We start from the raw sequence: 19,140 nt of genomic DNA on the forward strand, positions 1-19,140 counted from the left end.
GCGGAGAGGGGGGGGCACAGCCACGTGATCAGACGCCGCTCTCCGAGCCAATCGTGGGCCGCGCTCTGCCATCCAGCCGGCGGAGCCACGCCCCGCGAGCCACTGGCGGGAGGAAGGGGGGCGGCAAGCGGGCGGTTGGAGGGGTCCTGAGGCGGGTGGGATAAGCAGGAGCATGGATGGAGGCGGTCCGAGGAGAGAGCCTCACCTTTAGGAAGGTGAGAGGGACGCTCGGAGTAGAGTACTGGGGCATGAGACACTTCAGCTGTGAACCGCACATCCTGGCCCCGCCAGTGCCTTGGGGAGCGGCACAGAGCTGTCTGGTGCAGTCTGCGCATAGGTGTTACCTCATACTCGACGAGAAAGAAATACTCTCTAAGACTCGTATTGAGGTTTTAGAAAACAGGCGTTCTGATTTAGCGCTGGGGTAACGGGGGATTGCTCCATGTACCGTGTCAAACTCCAAAACGAGTCTTACAGAGTACTTTTGCGCCGAATTTTAGGTAATATTTCGGCGACCCAGCTGGGACAAGTGCTTCTAGACCCCTACGGACCCTGAGACTGTAGAACGTCCAGCTGGTACCGAGGACTTCCTTGGGAAGAACCCTGATTCCTGAGAGCTTGAAGTAAGACCCCTGGTGAGTACAAAAGTATTGTTTATGGAAATTCCCATCCACCTAAGCCGTGAGGATTTATCCTACACAGCAGTTGGGTATTTTGGGTTTCTTGTGCACTAGGTTTGGTAACTGTGGGCTAGAGTACCACCAAAGAGCTCTTTTGGATCGATTTGAATATTGACTTACGTGTTAAATTTGTTGTTTGTACTTGTGCATTGTAAGTGTGATATAATGGGTAATAAGCCTTCGAGGATGGGGGAATTCTTAAAGAAACCTCCCTTGGGATGTCTCCTGAAACGCTGGGAAAAGATTGGAGGACCCCAAGGAGGGACTGCAAGGAGACAAGGTCTAATTAAATATTGCTATCCATAGTGGCTGCTGTACGAATGAGTGGAGAGAAATGGCCAAAGAATGGAACATTGGATTATGATATGTTGTTACAGTCAATGTTGGTTTTGAAAAGAGAGGGAAAGTGGGATGATGAATTGTGATATGTTTTTCACTTTGCGAAATCTCCCACTGATCTCTTAGGAAATAGAAGAAGCGGTACTCCCAATTGTGGAGGCTGGAGAAATACCTGTGAGATTGAGACGTGCCAAACTAGTAAGAGTTGAGCTTAAACCAGGATCAATATAGATAAGGTTGAAACAGTATGCTTTAAAATTATAATCTAGAATAGGGTTAATTCCAATCATTCAGAGATTTCTTAGATACAATTTGTTAAAAGAATGTAAATCTAAATATAGTACCACTGAAAAAGGCAGATGGAAAGAACCTTAGGTTGGTTCAAGACTTAAGGGCAATAAATAAGATCGTCCAAGATACTCATCCTGTAATAGCCAACCTGTACACTTTATTAACTGCCCTTATAGGGGAGCAAGGTTGGTTTACAGCTTTAGATTTGAAGGCTGTCTTTTTCTGCACACCTCTTGATTCAGAGAGTCAGGAGCTATTCGCTTTTGTACAGGAAAACCCTGAGGCTGGGAGGAAAACTCAATACACATGGACAGTCCTTCCACAGGGGTTCAAGAATAGCCATATAATATTTGGAAACCAACTAGCTAAGGAGTTGGAATTACTGAGATAAGAAAATACAGACTGGATGGTGCTGCAGTATGTAGATGATATTCTAATAGCAGCAGAACCTCAAGAACAGTGTACCGTATTGACTATCAGCCTGTTAAATTTTCTGGGACTCAGCAGATATAGGATATCGAAGGGAAAAGCACAAATTGTGCAAGAAACTGTAACCTACTTGGGCCTTGAGATTATTAAAGGCAAAAGACAGCTAAGCACAGAACGAAAGGAGGCCATCTGTCGCCTGCGGGCGCCACAGAGTGCCTGTGAATTGCAAGCATTTCTAGGAATGGTCGGATGGTGTCGCCTGTGGATTGCAAATTACGGGCTTTTAGTTAAACCGTTACATGAGGTGCTAAAGAACGACTGTAAGATGCCCATCTGGAAGGGACAGAAAAAGGCAGGGCTGTCTTTAGAAGATTAAAACAAGTACTGACGAAAGCTCCTCCTCTGGGGCTCCCTGATCCCACTAAAGCTGTTGAATTGTTCACTTATGAAAGGCAGGGAGTAGCACTGGGAGCTTTATCACAGCTTCTGGGAAATTCAAGATGAGCTGTGACGTATTTTTCCAAACAACTGGACACTGTAAGCCAAGGATGGCCAGGATGTTTAAAGTCTGTTGTAGCAACAGTACTGTTAATACACAAGGCTTGTAAGCTCACTTTGGAACAGAAAATTATAGTATATGTTCCCCATACAGTTCTTAAAGTATTGGAGCAGAAAAGAGCGCATTGATTGTCCCCTTGCAGCATCTTGAAATACCAAACAGTATTGTTGGAACAGGATGATGTGCTCAAAACAACTGCCATTGTCAATCCTGCCATGTTTCTGTCAGCCCAGCTGACAGAAGGGTTATCTGAGCATGACTGTCTACAGACCACTGAAGAAGCCTGCTCCAGTTGTCCTGCTCCAGTCATCTGGACTTGAAGGATGTTCCATTAGGAAAACTGGACTACGAACTATATAACATAAGGACATGGAGCTGTTGGATCAAGTCCAGAGGAAGGCCACAAGGATGGTAAGAGGCCTGCAGCACCTCCCACAGGAAGACAGGCTGAGAAACTTGGGGCTTTTCAGCCTGGAGAAGAGAAGGCTGTGTGGAGACCTCATAGCAGCCTTCCAGTATCTGAAGGGGGCCTACAAGGATGCTGGAAAGGGACTCTTCATCAGGGCTTGTAGTGATAGGACAAGGGGTAATGGGTTAAAACTTAAACAGGGGAAGTGTAGGTTAGATACAAAGAAGAAGTTCTTTACTGTGAGGGTGGTGAGGCACTGGAATGGGTTGCCCAGAGAAGTGGTAAATGCTGACAAGTGTTCAAGGCCAGGTTGGACAAAGCCTTGGGTGACATGATCTGGTGTGAGGAGTCCCTGCCCATGGCAGGGGGGTTGGAACTTGATAACCTTAAGCTCCTTTCCAACCCAAACCATTCTGTGATTCTGTATACAGATGGTAGTATTTTTATGTGAGAAGGGAAGCATATGTTGGGCTATGCAGTGATCGCTGCTAAGGATGGAACAGGTGAAGGCCCTTCTCCTGAAAACATCAGCACAAAAGGCAGAACTGATAGCTGTCACCCATACCTTGGAATTGAGCAAAGGAAAAGGTGTCTGTATTTGGACCTTTGGAGTAGTTCATGCCCATGGAGCCATATGGAAAGAAAGAGGATTACTTTCAGCACAAGGGACTGAGGTCAAAGATGCTGACCACATTATTTAGACAGTGTCAGACTTCCTAGAAGAAAAGGAATTATGCACTGTAAAGCCCATCAATTGTGAAAAACCATTCAAATACAGGGAAACAGATAAGCAGATTTAGCGACAAAAGTGGCTGTAGAAAAAAGCATTGAAATGGAAGGTGAAGTGTTAGCTCTAATGCCAGAAAAGAGACTTATTTTAACTGAAAACTCTAAACATGACCTGCAAAACAAAAAACTAATTGACACTTCACTAGCACAAAACCAGGAAAAGGGATAGGTGGTGACCCCTAATGGACAAATAGTAATACCTTACTTTCTGATGAGAAAAATCATGAAAGAGGAACACGTTAGAGTACATTGGGAATTTAAAAATTGATTGAAACACCTACGGAAAACTGTTATTAGCTGAAATACAATAGAAGTTGTGAGATCTGTTACAGAGAGAGATGAAATTTGTAGTAAAAATAATCCTAACACTCAGAATAAAATGTTATTAGGGACCAATAAATGTTATTAGGGACCAATAAATAAGATAATTTACCCAGAGAGTTTTGGAAAATAGATTTTACTGAACTGCCAAGAAAAGGGGGATGGAAATATCTGCTTCTTCTAATAGACATATTTATTGGCTGGCCAGAAGCCTTCGCATGCACACTAAAAGAGTGAGAGAAATGCTAAAATGCTATTAAAAGAAATTATTCCATTATTTGAAATTACTTTGGGAATGTCGTCAGATAGGGGCTCGCATTTTATAGCAGAATCACAGAATCACAGAATCACAGAATCCCAAGGGTTGGAAGGGACCTAAAAAGATCATCTAGTCCAACCCCCCTGCAAGAGCAGGGTAACCTACAGTACAAAGTTCAACAAATAAGTAAAATATTGGGAATTTCTTGGGATTTGCATACACCATATGATTGAGTAAAAAAGGGGCTCATAGTGCTACAGCTGACAGACCCTATGGGTTTCATGGTTTTATGAGATGGTTCTTCCCATAGCCTGGGGTAAGTGAATTATAGAAAACCATAGTAAACATTTCAACAGTAATAGAAAACATTGAAAATAAAACCATTTGTGTAGAGAGCTTAACAACGGAATGGCTAAGTAACAGAGGGCATGATACCGTGCAGCTGGTGGAAGTATAGGCCTCAAGGGCACGGTAATCTTGTGATTAATGTTCACCCTGAGTTGCTTAAGGAACAGGTTGTACATCTTGCTGAGATAGCGCAAGGGTAATGCTTGAGCAAGCTGGGACATGTCGAAACATGTTGAAACAAGAAGTGGTCACGGTTGCCTAGAGACCCCTGCGTCTAGACCATTGGACTAACCAATGATTTTGCTGTATCTTAACAGAAAATGTATCTGACACTGCAGGCTATAAAAATGGTTGTATCTTGCTAAATAAATGAGACTTGCTGACCATGAGAGCATGAGGCTTGTCTTCCGCGACTCCAACAACTGGCGCCCGAACAGGGACCCTTCTTTCTGCCTGGAGGAGTTGCGTTGGGTGCAGGTCTCGCCATAAAGACGGCTTCTGCAGAACGGGAGTGCTACATCGGTGGACTGCTCGTCTCCTGCTTTGGCCCAGAGTGCTGCATCGGCGGGCTCTGCTGCTACGCGTTGCCGACGCCTGGAGGGTGCAACGGATCCGGTAAATATGGACAGGCAAGCAGCGTATGATCTTTTCACTGCCTTCCTCCGTCGTCGGGGGGTAAAAGGCTTAGATTTTGATAAGGACCTCCCTGCTCTTCTTTCTCATGCTCGGTCTCTCGGTATTTTTAGTGATCCCCACTCTATTCACCAATTGTCGGAATGGCGTCGCTACGGCGATAGATTATGGGATCTTACATTAGATGATGATAAAACTGCTAAAAAATTATGCAAATTGTGGCGCTTGATACATAACGAACTCTTGATGGTACAGGCAGAGAAACGTGCGGCCGAAAGTGCCCGTTTGGCACAAGATCAAAATCGTCACTATGATCCTTCTGCCCCTAATCCGCCAACCATTTCGACAGTCGAGATACCCCCCCCCCTCCTCCCCCTCTTCCATCTCCCCCGTCTGCCCCTATTCTGGAAAACGGACCATCTGAGTCTCCTCAAAACTCCCTTCCTTCGTCTCCTAATGCCACGGAGCCGTTCCCCGGAGCCCTTTCGGACCTCGCGGAGGCTATGGCAAGTCAGAGACGGGAAGTTTGGGCTGCTCTGGCACGCCACGGAGTCGAAAACGGAGATAGGGTCCTTGCCGACGCGGCACAAGACCATGTTGCTACTTCTATGGCCTTTCCTGTTATTTTTCACCCATGACCAGGCGGCGGTTATAGGGCAGATATCACTCAAATTGATTGGAAGTTATTGGCACAACTTCGAGCCACAGTTGCTCAATTTGGGGTTACCAGTGAACCGGCCAAGCAGATGCTTGATTACTTATTTAATTCAATGATTCTCCTGCCTGTAGACATCAAGGGTATCGCTCGTTTAATTTATACCCCTCACCAAAAACTTACATTTGATGCGAGATGGGGGGAAGAAGCTGCTGCTTCAGTAGCATTACCTCGTGGCCAAGGAGATCCCCTTTTTGGAATTACAATGAATGAATTACTAGGAAACGGTGATTATACTCGCACAGATGCCCAGGCTGGTATAGGAGCAGAAAAACTAAGAGAAGTTATGCGGGTGGCAAAAAGGGCAGTGGACAAAATCCGGGAGCCGGGGGGGCCCCCTATGTATATGAACATTAAACAAGGCCGAGAGGAACCCCTTGGGTCATTTGTTGACAAATTGATGCAAGCCCTTTCTAAAGCTGGTGTTGCGGAGCACATGCAGGATGCCCTCCTAAAACAGTGTATTATACAAAATGGTAATCAAGTCACACGCTCCCTTATCGCTACTGCTCCTGGCAACTGGGTAATTCAAGACCTCTTAGATAAAGCAAATACTCTCCCCTCGAGCAGTCAGATTTTTGTAGTGGAAGCCCTTAACAAAATTGGTGAAGGCCTTAACACCCAATCTAAAGTTCAAAGCCAAGTTTTGGCAGCCCTTGCACCTCTTCAGGCGGCAGTTGCGCAGACTCGTCCAGCAGCCCCAGCCACCCGAATGAAGTGTTTTCGATGCGGCAAATTAGGCCACATTCGTCGCGACTGTCAGGCCCCTGGTGTTTGGTGCGGACCGTGTCAGTCATCCACTCATAATACCAATGCCTGCCGTAGACGACAAAACCAGGGAAACTTCCCAGCCAGCGCGAGGATGAGCCGCGCCAAGACACAAATAGCCGCCCAACCTACAACAACCTCGTCCCTGCAACAAGCGGTAGCCTCGGATATGACCTGGCAACAGCTGTAGATGTTACCTTTTATAACACAGATACCCACGCCGTCCCTACAGGCATTCAAAGTCCCATTTTGATTAATAATCAGCCGGTAGGAGGTATAATATTGGGCCGTTCTTCAGCCACCTTACACGGCCTCCACATTGACCCCGGTGTGATAGATCCTGATTCCACTGGAGAAATTTTTATTCTTGCTCGCACCAATTTCCCTCCATTGACTGTTCCGAAAGGAGAGAAGATCGCTCAATTTATTCCCCTCTTCCCTGCCATACAAGTTCCACCACGCGATTTACCTCAACGACAAGGGCAATTAGGATCTACAGGAAAAATTACTATGTTAAGCCTTAATCTTTTTGAAAGACCAAGACGTTGTTGTAAAATTCTATGGCAAGGCCATATCCTGTCCCTGACAAAAGCTCTCCTTGATACAGGTGCTGATTCCTGCATTATAGACTCTAAATTATACCCTGAGTCGTGGCCTACAATTTCAGTTAATAATGCAATAACGGGGATAGGAGGGGTTCGGCTTGCACGGCAAACACCAGTACTAACCGTTCTTTTGGAAGGGAAACAGGCCTCTGCCCCCTTCTCTCTTACTCTACTCCCTGATGAAGTTGACTGCATTTTGGGCCGTGATGTGTTAGCACAATTGGGATTCAAACTCACGGACTCCCCTTTAGCATAACGGCCATTGATTGGGCTTTCCCCATACCCCTCACATGGACCACTAATACACCCGTGGTCGTTAAGCAATGGCCATTGAAGGGGGAAAGCCTCTTACAGGCACACCAATTAGTGGCGGAACAGTTACAACTCGGCCACTTGACGCCATCTGTTAGCCCATGGAATACCCCCATTTTTGTGATAAGGAAAAAATCTGGATCCTATCGTTTATTACATGACCTACGCGCAATCAATTCTCAAATGGAACCCATGGGAGCTTTACAACCGGGTCTCCTGAACCCAGCCATGATACCACAAGACTGGTCTCTTTTAGTTATTGACTTAAAGGACTGCTTTTTTACTATTCCCTTACATCCTCAGGACACAAAACGCTTTGCATTTACTCTACCAGCTCAAAACAGAGGAGAACCTGATAAACGGTTTGAGTGGAAGGTTCTCCCACAAGGCATGCGAAACTCCCCTACCCTTTGCCAATTATTTGTGGACACTGCTTTACAACCAATACGGAGAAACCTACCTAAAGTCATCATTTATCATTATATGGACGATTTACTTTTTGCTCAGGAACGCCCCTTTTCTCTTGAGCAACTCCAAATGATTACAACTTTATTACACCGCCAAGGCTTGAAAGTATCTGAAGAGAAACTCCAGCTTACCGCTCCTTGGAAATATTTAGGATGGATTATTACTGATAGAGTCATACGTCCACAAAAATTATTGGCCACTAACATTCCAACCAATCTTCATGAAGCTCAGAAACTGATGGGTGATCTACAATGGCTCAAACCAGTGACAGGTATCCCTAATGACCTCCTCGACGTTTTATGTCCACTACTCAAAGGCACTGACCCGGCTACACCCGTCACACTGTCCACAGTACAGTTACAAGCCTTTCAAGAAATTATGCATTGTGTTATAACTGGTTTTGTCTCTCGTCGTGATCCTGTCCTCCCATTAGATCTAGCTGTATGGAACTCGGAAGATCATCTCCTAGCAGCGATTGTTCAGCTAAAATCGGGGGATAAGACTCAGGAAACTTTAGTTATTGAATGGTTAACCCCACAACTACAACAGCGAAAATCAATTACTAAGAAATTGGAACGACTAGCTGCCCTGATACATAAAGGCCGACTACGGACTATTGAAATCAGTGGAAAAGAGCCCGAAACTATTTATTTACCCATGGACCGTTCTGATTTAGATTGGTTTCTCCTAAATGATAATGACCTAGCTCTTGCCTTATTGAATGCCCCTTGTAAAGTACTTACGTCCAAAATTAAACCCAACACTTTAACATGGCTTGGTCACTGGCAATGGATTGTCAAACCCCTCAGAAGCGAGTTACCCATTCCGGAAGCCGTTACAGTTTTTACTGACGCAGGAAAAAGATCCCGAAGGGCAGCAGCTATATGGAAGCAAGGAAATACTTGGTGTCATCATATTCTCGAAGCCACACCTGAGGACAATCTTCAAACTCTTGAACTCTTGGCTGTCATTTGGGCCCTTCACACATTTCAACAGCCCCTTAATGTGATCTCTGATTCCCTATACGTGGTGACGGTTGCCTCTCGTATCGAAGACGCTGCCATTAAGGATGTTACTAATCCTAGACTCGGAGAACTCTTTTTGTCCCTTAAACGAGTGATACGCGCAAGAACTTGTCCCTATGCAGTATTTCATATCAGAAGTCACAAGTGGGAAACGGGATTAGGGGAAGGAAATATGAGGGCCGATAAGCTGGTAGCTATACAACAACCAGCAATTATCCCCTGCAGTATTGCTGCCAGGGAAAGTCATAATATTTTTCATCAAAATGCTAAAGGATTAGCCAAAGAATTTGATATCCCCATACAGGAGGCTCGTGCTATCATTAAAACGTGTTCTGTCTGTAGCTATCCTCAAGGGGGAGTAGGCTTAAGTATGGGAGTTAACCCCAAAGGATTAGATTCAAATCAAATATGGCAAATGGATGTTACTCATATACCCCATTTTGGAAAGCTAAAATATGTTCATGTCACTATTGATACGTATAGTCATTACATTTGGGCAACTGCTCAAACAGGCGAAAAGGCAGCACAAGTAGAAAAACATTTGAATAGCTGTATAGCTATAATGGGAGTTCCTAAAGAAATTAAAACAGACAATGGCCCAGCATATATCAGTGAACGCATACGAAAATATATGCTATTTTGGGGAATTAAACATATTAAGGGTATCCCCCATAACCCAACTGGCCAAGCAGTGATAGAAGGGGCAAACAACACTCTCAAGACATATGTTACTAAATATTCAGATCTTACAACCCCCTCGGAAAAGCTATTACGAGCTTTATTTGTGTTAAATCATCTCTGTATCTTTGGGGAAGAAAAATTACCCCCAGTTATTAAGCATTTTCAAAAGGAACCAACCCCTATACCGCCTATTTATGTACGATATAAAGATCCAACAACAGGTTTATGGCAGCCTCCAGCACAAGTACTTTATTGGGGGAGGGGCTATGTTTGTGTTTCTGCCCCAACAGGACCCAAGTGGATCCCTGCTCGCTGGACTCGAGCTGCTCAAACGAATGAACAGCCCAGAACTCCGTCGTCGTCATCGTCTGCAGCTGATCCTACGCCCGTTGCTGGAACCACTTGAAAGCCGTTTTGGAATTCGCTTATCCTATTCGACTCAAGAAGAGGCAGAACTCCATTTGTTTCGGGAGCTTTTTAGAATATTTGATCGGATTCTGTCTCCTACTCTTTATTGTTTAGCGTGTTTACAAGATCATCATAAGGCTTGGATCAAAATTAAGTGTGGAGGTTGTCATCAAAAAGTTTGGGTGTCCCAAAGCCAATCACAGGCACATGGTGCTTGCGTAAACTGTACCTGGAATCCCCATCGTAATAACAATCCTTATAGAGCACTGTTGGCGGAAGCAGGTATAACTCCTCCCGCAAATCCCCCATTAACGTATCCATTAGTTGAGAACCGGGAAGATCTGGAATAACGATACTTGAAATATAGGGTTCAGGAGATTCTCTCCCAGATTCAAACTGCACTAGCCACAGTGTCTCTAGAGATTAAGTGCGGCAAAGATGTGGGTATTCCGCTTCTGTGGCAAGTTAAACCTGAAGATTGGGATCGTACTTGTCGCCGTTTTCGGCCTCAACACAGGAACTTGGGACACTCTAAACAAAATAGAAGAACGAAAAAACATGTGGGTCACTTGGGCTGAAAAAGTTAACCAGAGTAGTTTATGCCTTGCTCTTGCTAAAGCTTCTGATCCCTTTAGAACCTGTTTAGTAGGAGTTCCAGCCAATCTTACCTTTAACCTCAGTAGCTCCTTTGTTAGTTGTGTTACCAAAACTTGTGCTAAAAATGTTTCTGAAATCCAAGAGTTTAACCTGCTCGGCTCTGCACCTGCACAATACTGTTTTCAGTTTGACTCTCATAGGTCTCAAGATAACCCAGTAAATGTTTCCTCATATAGGCCCTATAATGAGACTGCTTATTGCCAAGACACCACACACAAAACTGTTATAACGTCCCGTACAGGCTATTTACCTAATGGATATTTTTTGATCTGTGGTGATAGGGCATGGCAGGGAATCCCTAGAAGCCCGGTAGGAGGACCCTGCTATATAGGCCATTTAACAATGTTTGCACCCGATATCATGACAGTTCTTAAGGCCAACAATACCCATACACGCCGTAAAAGAACAACCACACAATTAGACTCAGAGTGCTCTGATACTGTTACGCTCTGGGATCCTCCCGAAGTTATTTTAGCCAGCATTTTTGCTCCTGGTGTAGCATCCGCTCAAGCTCTCACTCAATTAAGAAAATTAGCTTGTTGGACAGGAAAACAAATAAACATCACAACAAATATCTTGTCAAATCTAGCCATGGACTTAGAAGGAGTCCGGCATGCAGTTCTCCAAAATCGAGCCGCCATAGATTTTTTACTCCTCGCACAAGGTCATGGGTGTGATGAGTTTGAAGGTATGTGCTGCATGAATCTTTCGGACCATTCTAACTCCATTCACAAACAATTAGCACAATTGAGAGACAATATGCGAAAGTTACAAGAAACAAGTGATCCTTTTACGAATTGGTTAGCATCTTTCGGACTATCTCCCTGGCTTATTACCCTAATAGAGAAAATTGTTATGGTAGTGGTTGTAATATTATTAGCAGTTTTGCTTTTGCCATGTATTAGACTTATTTTAACTGAAAACTCTAAACATGACCTGCAAAACAAAAAACTAATTGACACTTCACTAGCACAAAACCAGGAAAAGGGATAGGTGGTGACCCCTAATGGACAAATAGTAATACCTTACTTTCTGATGAGAAAAATCATGAAAGAGGAACACGTTAGAGTACATTGGGAATTTAAAAATTGATTGAAACACCTACGGAAAACTGTTATTAGCTGAAATACAATAGAAGTTGTGAGATCTGTTACAGAGAGAGATGAAATTTGTAGTAAAAATAATCCTAACACTCAGAATAAAATGTTATTAGGGACCAATAAATGTTATTAGGGACCAATAAATAAGATAATTTACCCAGAGAGTTTTGGAAAATAGATTTTACTGAACTGCCAAGAAAAGGGGGATGGAAATATCTGCTTCTTCTAATAGACACATTTATTGGCTGGCCAGAAGCCTTCGCATGCACACTAAAAGAGTGAGAGAAATGCTAAAATGCTATTAAAAGAAATTATTCCATTATTTGAAATTACTTTGGGAATGTCGTCAGATAGGGGCTCGCATTTTATAGCAGAAGTTCAACAAATAAGTAAAATATTGGGAATTTCTTGGGATTTGCATACACCATATGATTGAGTAAAAAAGGGGCTCATAGTGCTACAGCTGACAGACCCTATGGGTTTCATGGTTTTATGAGATGGTTCTTCCCATAGCCTGGGGTAAGTGAATTATAGAAAACCATAGTAAACATTTCAACAGTAATAGAAAACATTGAAAATAAAACCATTTGTGTAGAGAGCTTAACAACGGAATGGCTAAGTAACAGAGGGCATGATACCGTGCAGCTGGTGGAAGTATAGGCCTCAAGAGCACGGTAATCTTGTGATTAATGTTCACCCTGAGTTGCTTAAGGAACAGGATGTACATCTTGCTGAGATAGCGCAAGGGTAATGCTTGAGCAAGCTGGGACATGTCGAAACATGTTGAAACAAGAAGTGGTCACGGTTGCCTAGAGACCCCTGCGTCAGCACGGACTAACCAATGATTTTGCTGTATCTTAACAGAAAATGTATCTGACACTGCAGGCTATAAAAATGGTTGTATCTTGCTAAATAAATGAGACTTGCTGACCATGAGAGCATGAGGCTTGTCTTCCGCGACTCCAACACATTTGTACCATATAGGCTTTGCAGATTGAAGTATATAGCCTGTCAAAAGTAGTGATCCAACACAGGATGGCCCTTAATTTGTTAATGGCTTCACAAGGCAGTGACTGTACAATCATAAATACAGCTGTTGCATGTATATTGATCAAAGTGGCAGAATTACTATGGATTTTGAAGAGATCTGGGATCGCACGAAAATTTTACATAACGTTACCACAGATTACACTTCTTGGGGATTCCAAGAAATACGGGATAAACTTACCTCTTGCCTGCCAAACTTGTCCTGGTTAAAAATTTTTTTTATTGGAATAATCTTGATTATCCTAATTTGTATCCTTGCCTGTATGGTGATACAATGTTGTAGTCGTTATAATTAAATATGTTTTAAAATTAGGTACAAAGGTTTAGTATGAGGGTCTCTGATGACGATCCATCAAAAATCTCATGAGAAAAGGGCAGACTGGCTCCCTTGAATTATGTGTAAAATACTTGATTCTGAGAATGTAGCTTCTATAAATAATCAACCTGGAGGCAAGGTCTTGTTTCGAAACATCTGCAATAAACAATGACAAGTCAACATTCTGAAGGACAAAACAGGAAAGATCAGAAGAACCTGGTTTCCACAGAAGGAACTGTAACCAATTCAGACTGGTAGTCTGCAAGCAACTACCTTGACGAGTTATGCAACATGTCTGAACAGCACATGCTCATCATCAGAGTTTAACTGAAGGACACAGTGTACATACCCTAAAAGGCCACCAGAGCCCCTCAAAGGACCCCAGACTTAATTAATGGTACATGCAGAATGTGAATGTAAATATTTTAATTAGTTCTTGGGAGAGACTGCCTCTTTCCAAGAAATGTGTTGTATATGCATATTTTGTACAATGAAAGGAATGAATTTTGTATGCTCAGTGGACACGCTAGGTGGAGCAATCCCATGTGTTCCCAGCACTGAATAAAGAATACCTGCTTTCTAAAACTCCAAAACGAGTCTTAGAGAGTATTTCTTTTGCACCAAACTTTAGGTAACAAGGCTGGAGTCACCTGGACTGAGTAAAGCTGTAGGAAATGAAACATACAAGCACTGCCTGGTGCTCATCTTAGCTATTGAAAGGTTGCATAGAAGGTCTATTGGTTCCATATTCAAAATCTTGTAGCTTGAAAACAGATGCAAAGTCTGTCTGACTGCTTTGACACTCCCCCAAATCACTGTATTTTATAAAGATATTGTACCAAACCAAATTGAACCATGTATCCATTTCATTGTCATCACTCCTATCTAAATACAGTACAATTTGCAAAAGGGAGAAAATTAACATGGGTAAGCCACAGCAACTGATAAACAATAATTTTGCATATGATATAGGCTACAAGTCGCCATTAATTATGCATAAGGTATGTTGTTAAGGTTGTTAGAAGCCACTTTATGATTATGTTCTTGCAAATATTTGCGGTTTTATCTTTTATTTATGATAATAGAATCTTCTGCTGACTTGTGAGTAAATGGTTGCACAGTTAAGGACACATTCCTCGCAGTGAAGGTCTTGTAGCTAGTTTAGAGCAGCTACCAAACACTTTTTCCAAGTAACTTGATGGAGCTATTAGGAACTGGGATCATCTATTTAGCATGCCACTCTGTCATTCTGTTTGTGAAGAAACTGTATAGTACTTAGGAGCATGTCTTAAGGGCAATGTGATGGTCTGATGAAAGAAAGAAGGGCAGAATATAAATAAGGATGAATTAGGAAATCTGTGAACAAGGATAAGGAAATAAAGCTAATCTCTCTTGCATAAATTTGTTCAGTTTCCCACTGACCCATTAAACTTTCATTGCCCACAATATCCTTTAGAAAGTAACTTCTAGAGTTGTCTAAAGAACCTCCTATTGTTTTGTTTTGTTTGGGGGGGGGGGGGAAACTAGTATTATTATACAAAAATCTCACAAAAAGGAATCATAGAATAGTTAGGGTTGGAAAGGACCTTAAGATCATCAAGTTCCAACCCCTTACTGTGGGCAGGGACGCCTCGCTCTCAAAAATGTCACCCAAGGCTCTGCAACCTGCCCTCAAACACTGCCAGGGATGGCGCATTCACAACTTCCCTGGGCAACCCATTCCAGTGCCTCACCACCCTTACAGTAAAGAACTTCCTCCTTATATCCAATCTAAACTTCCCCTGTTTAAGTTTTAACCCATTACCCCTTGTCCTATCACTAAAGTCCCTTATAAGCATCCTTATAAGCCCCCTTCAGATACTGGAAGGCTGCTGTGAGGTCTCCACGCAGCCTTCTCTTCTCCAAGCTGAACAGCCCCAACTTCCTCAGCCTGTCTTCATATGGGAGCTGCTCCAGCCCCTGATCATCCTCGGGGCCCTCCTTTGGACTTGTTCCAGCAGTTCCCTCTCCTTTTTATGTTGAGGACACCAGAACTGCACACACTTAATTTCCACTTTGAAAATCACAGCCAATACAATTTCCTTGATAACTACAAACTCAGATACTTTATTGTAATAATTCCTGTTTTATGACTGAAGGTTAACTTTAAGTAGGGGTTATGCCATTTTAAATGCAAAATTCTGTCAACCCAATGCTAGGAAAATATATATTTATTCAGACTGAGTGCAATATAATGCATTTTAGCTTGTTTGTTTCATAAAAAAAACCCACTGTCATGAATACTTAGAACTATTTGCACTTCAGATGAGCCTAAGTAAACACAGTGAGGTTTCCCATACACCCTAGCCAATTTGTTAGATTATTCATGGCGGTATGTGTAATTTTTAGAGCTTTTGTACTCCATTGCTACTAATAAATGTCATCAGTCTTTATAGCAAATGGCAGCTGAAAAAAAGCTGCTTGGGAGTTCTTCATGTATTTAGCAACATGGCTTAGTGGTGGACTTGGCAGTCCTGGGGTAAAGACTGGACTTGATGATCTTCAAGGTCTTTTCCAACCTAGCTGCTTCTATGACTCCAGGAATGTGGGAACATGGTAATAGGTGGGAAGGTACTACATGGTCTCTACTACCTCTGGGGTCCAGTCTTACTTAGCTTCCGGTGTGTGCAAACTTCCTCAGCATTACACAGGGAGACCTGGCTATCTGAATCAAGTACTGGCAAAATGGTGTTTCTACTTGACAGTCACATTGTACTTTTTGTCAAGGCCTTTTGTCAAGGCTCTGTAACCCACAGATAATTATTCAGTTCTAGGGTGCTTAAGGACTCTATTTCTACCTGCTACATTAAGTGCAGGTAAACTACATTGTAATTTTGTGTTTCATAAATGACACTATTAAGTAAATATCATAAATTTTTTCTTGTATTTAACATAAACTACTACTGGAACTATTTTAGATGCAGAAAACTACTGTGGAAAGAGCCAAGGGAGTCACTGCAGCGTTGTGCCTCTAAAGCACATAAATCATAGAATGGTGACATTTATGTGTGTCTCAGTCCTCCTCTGGGTGCAAGCCCTGCAGAGGGCTGCAGGAAAGGAAGCCCCGAGATCGCTGAATCAATAATAGCAATTGTGGCTCTCGGATCTCTTGCTGTTGTTTTTTTGGCCTTTCTGCCCAATTAAATGGCTATTTACTTGAGGGATAAAAGGGCTCCCCGCAATTTGCTGGGTGACAGCAGGTGGCAGCGTGGCATCACAGTGCCTAACGCTTCCAGTCCCTCAGCGTTGTTTCTGGGGTATTACATCGTATAGAGGAGTGTTCCGTGTGTTACTGACAAGTTCATGATTTGTCTTCTTTTCCGTAGGTTAACCAGGACGGAAGGCTGCATGAAACTCTGTCCAAAGGAATGATTATACTAATTTAGATGAAATAAACCCAACGACAGTAGATAGAAGTTTAGAATCAATACCTCACGTGCCCAACAACATACGGCCGCTTTTGTGACCACAGCCCTACGACTAGAAGGCAGGGCATAAGGAAGTGATGAATGAAGCTTAATTATGTATCAGTAGCTGTGCAGCAGATATACAGTCATCCACAGCATGATATAAGGAATGTTTTATGCACTAAACATTGCCACTTCTGTGCACTACAGCACTCCTGTTACATCTTAGAAACAAATGTTTTCTCTAAAGGCAGAAAACAGTGAATCATCCTATATTCCAAAGTCTATCAAAGAGTTTTAATTGCCATCTAATTTGTGGTGTTTGAATTTATAAAGAATACTAATTTACTTTTGTCTCATGCATTAAAATTTGGCACCGAATTAATCGTAGTTCTGTTTTCAAAGCAAGTAGCTTCAGGGCTGATACTACTTCTAACATACACAGCCAGTACAGTATGTATGGAAAGCATAACCAGAAAGATAACAGAATCCTGCTCATCTCTTCCTAACTATATCTATAACATATACATCAATTTGGTACAATCTGTTACAAACTAATTATTAACTAGAAATTGTTAGCTTTTAATTAATTATTGAGCTGGAAATTAAGAACAGAGGCATTAGCATACAATTCTGCCCATGTGCTTATGAGTAAACATTTAATTATGAAAACAGGAATTAGACTGTGAAATCACATAATTTGGGGGAAAAAAGACAACAAGGTCTTTCTATAAAGTTACCAATCCTTTTTAAACTTACAGGAGAAAACTCCACAAGTTATTATGCAACTGCAATGTGAAGAAAACAACAGTGCCTGGTTTCACTGAAAACAGCATGGAAACAATAAAATGGTGAAAAGTGACGTTTTTCAGAGCAGAAAATATAAAAATATACAAGCAACCAGATATTCCAAATTCACAGCACTTCTCAAAACTACATTACTCAGACACCTTCTCTGCCAGGGAATGTAATTTTGTGGCCAGGTCTCTCCTACCTCCACACGATTTACTGCCCATGGTGCCTGATCCTGTTTTTTCAGGATGACAGCTGAACAGTGTCTACCTTCTCTGCTGCAGAGACACACACCAGCTTTCAGTCACAAAGCCTCTCTTACAAATGGTACAACATTGCATAACCAGTAAGAAGCATAACAATGCTATACAATTATTGGCTCAAGAGAATTATGTGTCAGTTGTATATAAATATTTGATAATTCTTAACTCTCCATTCAGTGATGTTTCTTAAAAATACGTATTTTAACCAAGATGCTGGTATTTTCCTACTGTATGAGCTTCATCATTGTGCATGATGGAGGAAAAGCAGCAAACTATAAATGTAGGGACTCAGCTACTACTCATGGCTTTAATAGTGCAGACATTTCTGCACATATATGTATAATAAACATACTTCGGTTGGTTGATGTACTCATTCGTGTAACCACTGTCAGGATATCTTTACTAGCCCATGAGTGAAAGGAAAAAAAAGTCTTCTCTGTGTTTGGTTCTCCTATATAAGGAGAAGCAGCAATCTATACACAAGGAACCCGGAGTGATTTCAATTCCCCTTCTCCTGAAATGTTGTGGAAAGATTCGAGCAGCCAGGGTTTGCAGGAGACAGCTGGCAGCTGCTTAACAGGTAATACTATGTACTCGATCTCCTGTTTCCTCTGCATGTATCTGTGTGTATATATATATATTTCCTCTAAGTACGTCTAGTCTTCATAGCTCTTCTAGAAAGTCCTCCAGAAGAAAAACTGTAGTGCCAGCACTACATCTGACAGATATTTTTGGCTGTATTCCTCAACCCGGGGCTGGGCAGCTGCCCAATGCCTTGTGACAAAGAGCAGTAGCTGCAGCCACATCCCTTCACTCGAGAGGGCAGCTGGAGTTACTGGGCTGGAAGAAAACTCCTTCCCTTCTCCTCTGCAGGCAGGAAAGGCGCCAGTTCTCTCAGAGGGTCTTCTGTGCCGGGTAATCCCTGTGTCCTGCAGTGCTGCTGCACCCGCCCGTCCTTGCATCGGCGGTGCCAGCACAAAGAGGGTCACAGGCCAAGTGTGAGTCACGGCTTAAAATAGCAGCAGGCACAAGACTGCAGCACAAAATGCCGTGTGGGGCAGCACGGCAAACAAAAGCGCTATGACTGGAAAAAAAAGGGTATCTAAGCACAGCTCTCATTAAGGCCAGACTGATAATATAGTTTAAAAAGGATGGTATTTTTAAATAGTCCCACCAGTAGAGTATTCCTGTGTAGAGGTTTTGTTTTTTACCTCCAAACAAAGGGTCATTTCCAACAGGCACTGCCACTAGGAGTGAACAACAGCCTGTAAGTGGGTAAAAATTACTCCCTTTCTGCTCTGTTCCTGTTCAAACAAGAGAGGAGCTCCTGGGTAACGCCTGTGAAGGGGAAGGCGAGATGGAGTGTTTGCATCAGAGGGCCTGACTCATGCTGTGTGAGGACAACAAGGCCTAAGGGCTACAACATGGCAGCTGCTCGCAAGGAAGGCAGAAGGAAAATCCAACAGAAAGGTGTCCAAGG

General features: G+C 42.8%; 1 long non-coding RNA gene across 1 annotated transcript; it reads left to right on the forward strand.

Moving 5' to 3' along the window:
• Positions 1–92: 92 nt before the first annotated feature.
• LOC136008496 (uncharacterized) lies at positions 93–16,986 on the forward strand. The gene is made up of 3 exons (XR_010610104.1): positions 93–215; positions 501–635; positions 16,525–16,986. It is a non-coding gene; the product is annotated as an uncharacterized LOC136008496 (long non-coding RNA).
• Positions 16,987–19,140: the final 2,154 nt, after the last annotated feature.

The sequence above is a fragment of the Lathamus discolor genome, chromosome 2 (assembly GCF_037157495.1).
Source record: "Lathamus discolor isolate bLatDis1 chromosome 2, bLatDis1.hap1, whole genome shotgun sequence".
Lineage (NCBI taxonomy): Eukaryota > Metazoa > Chordata > Aves > Psittaciformes > Psittacidae > Lathamus > Lathamus discolor.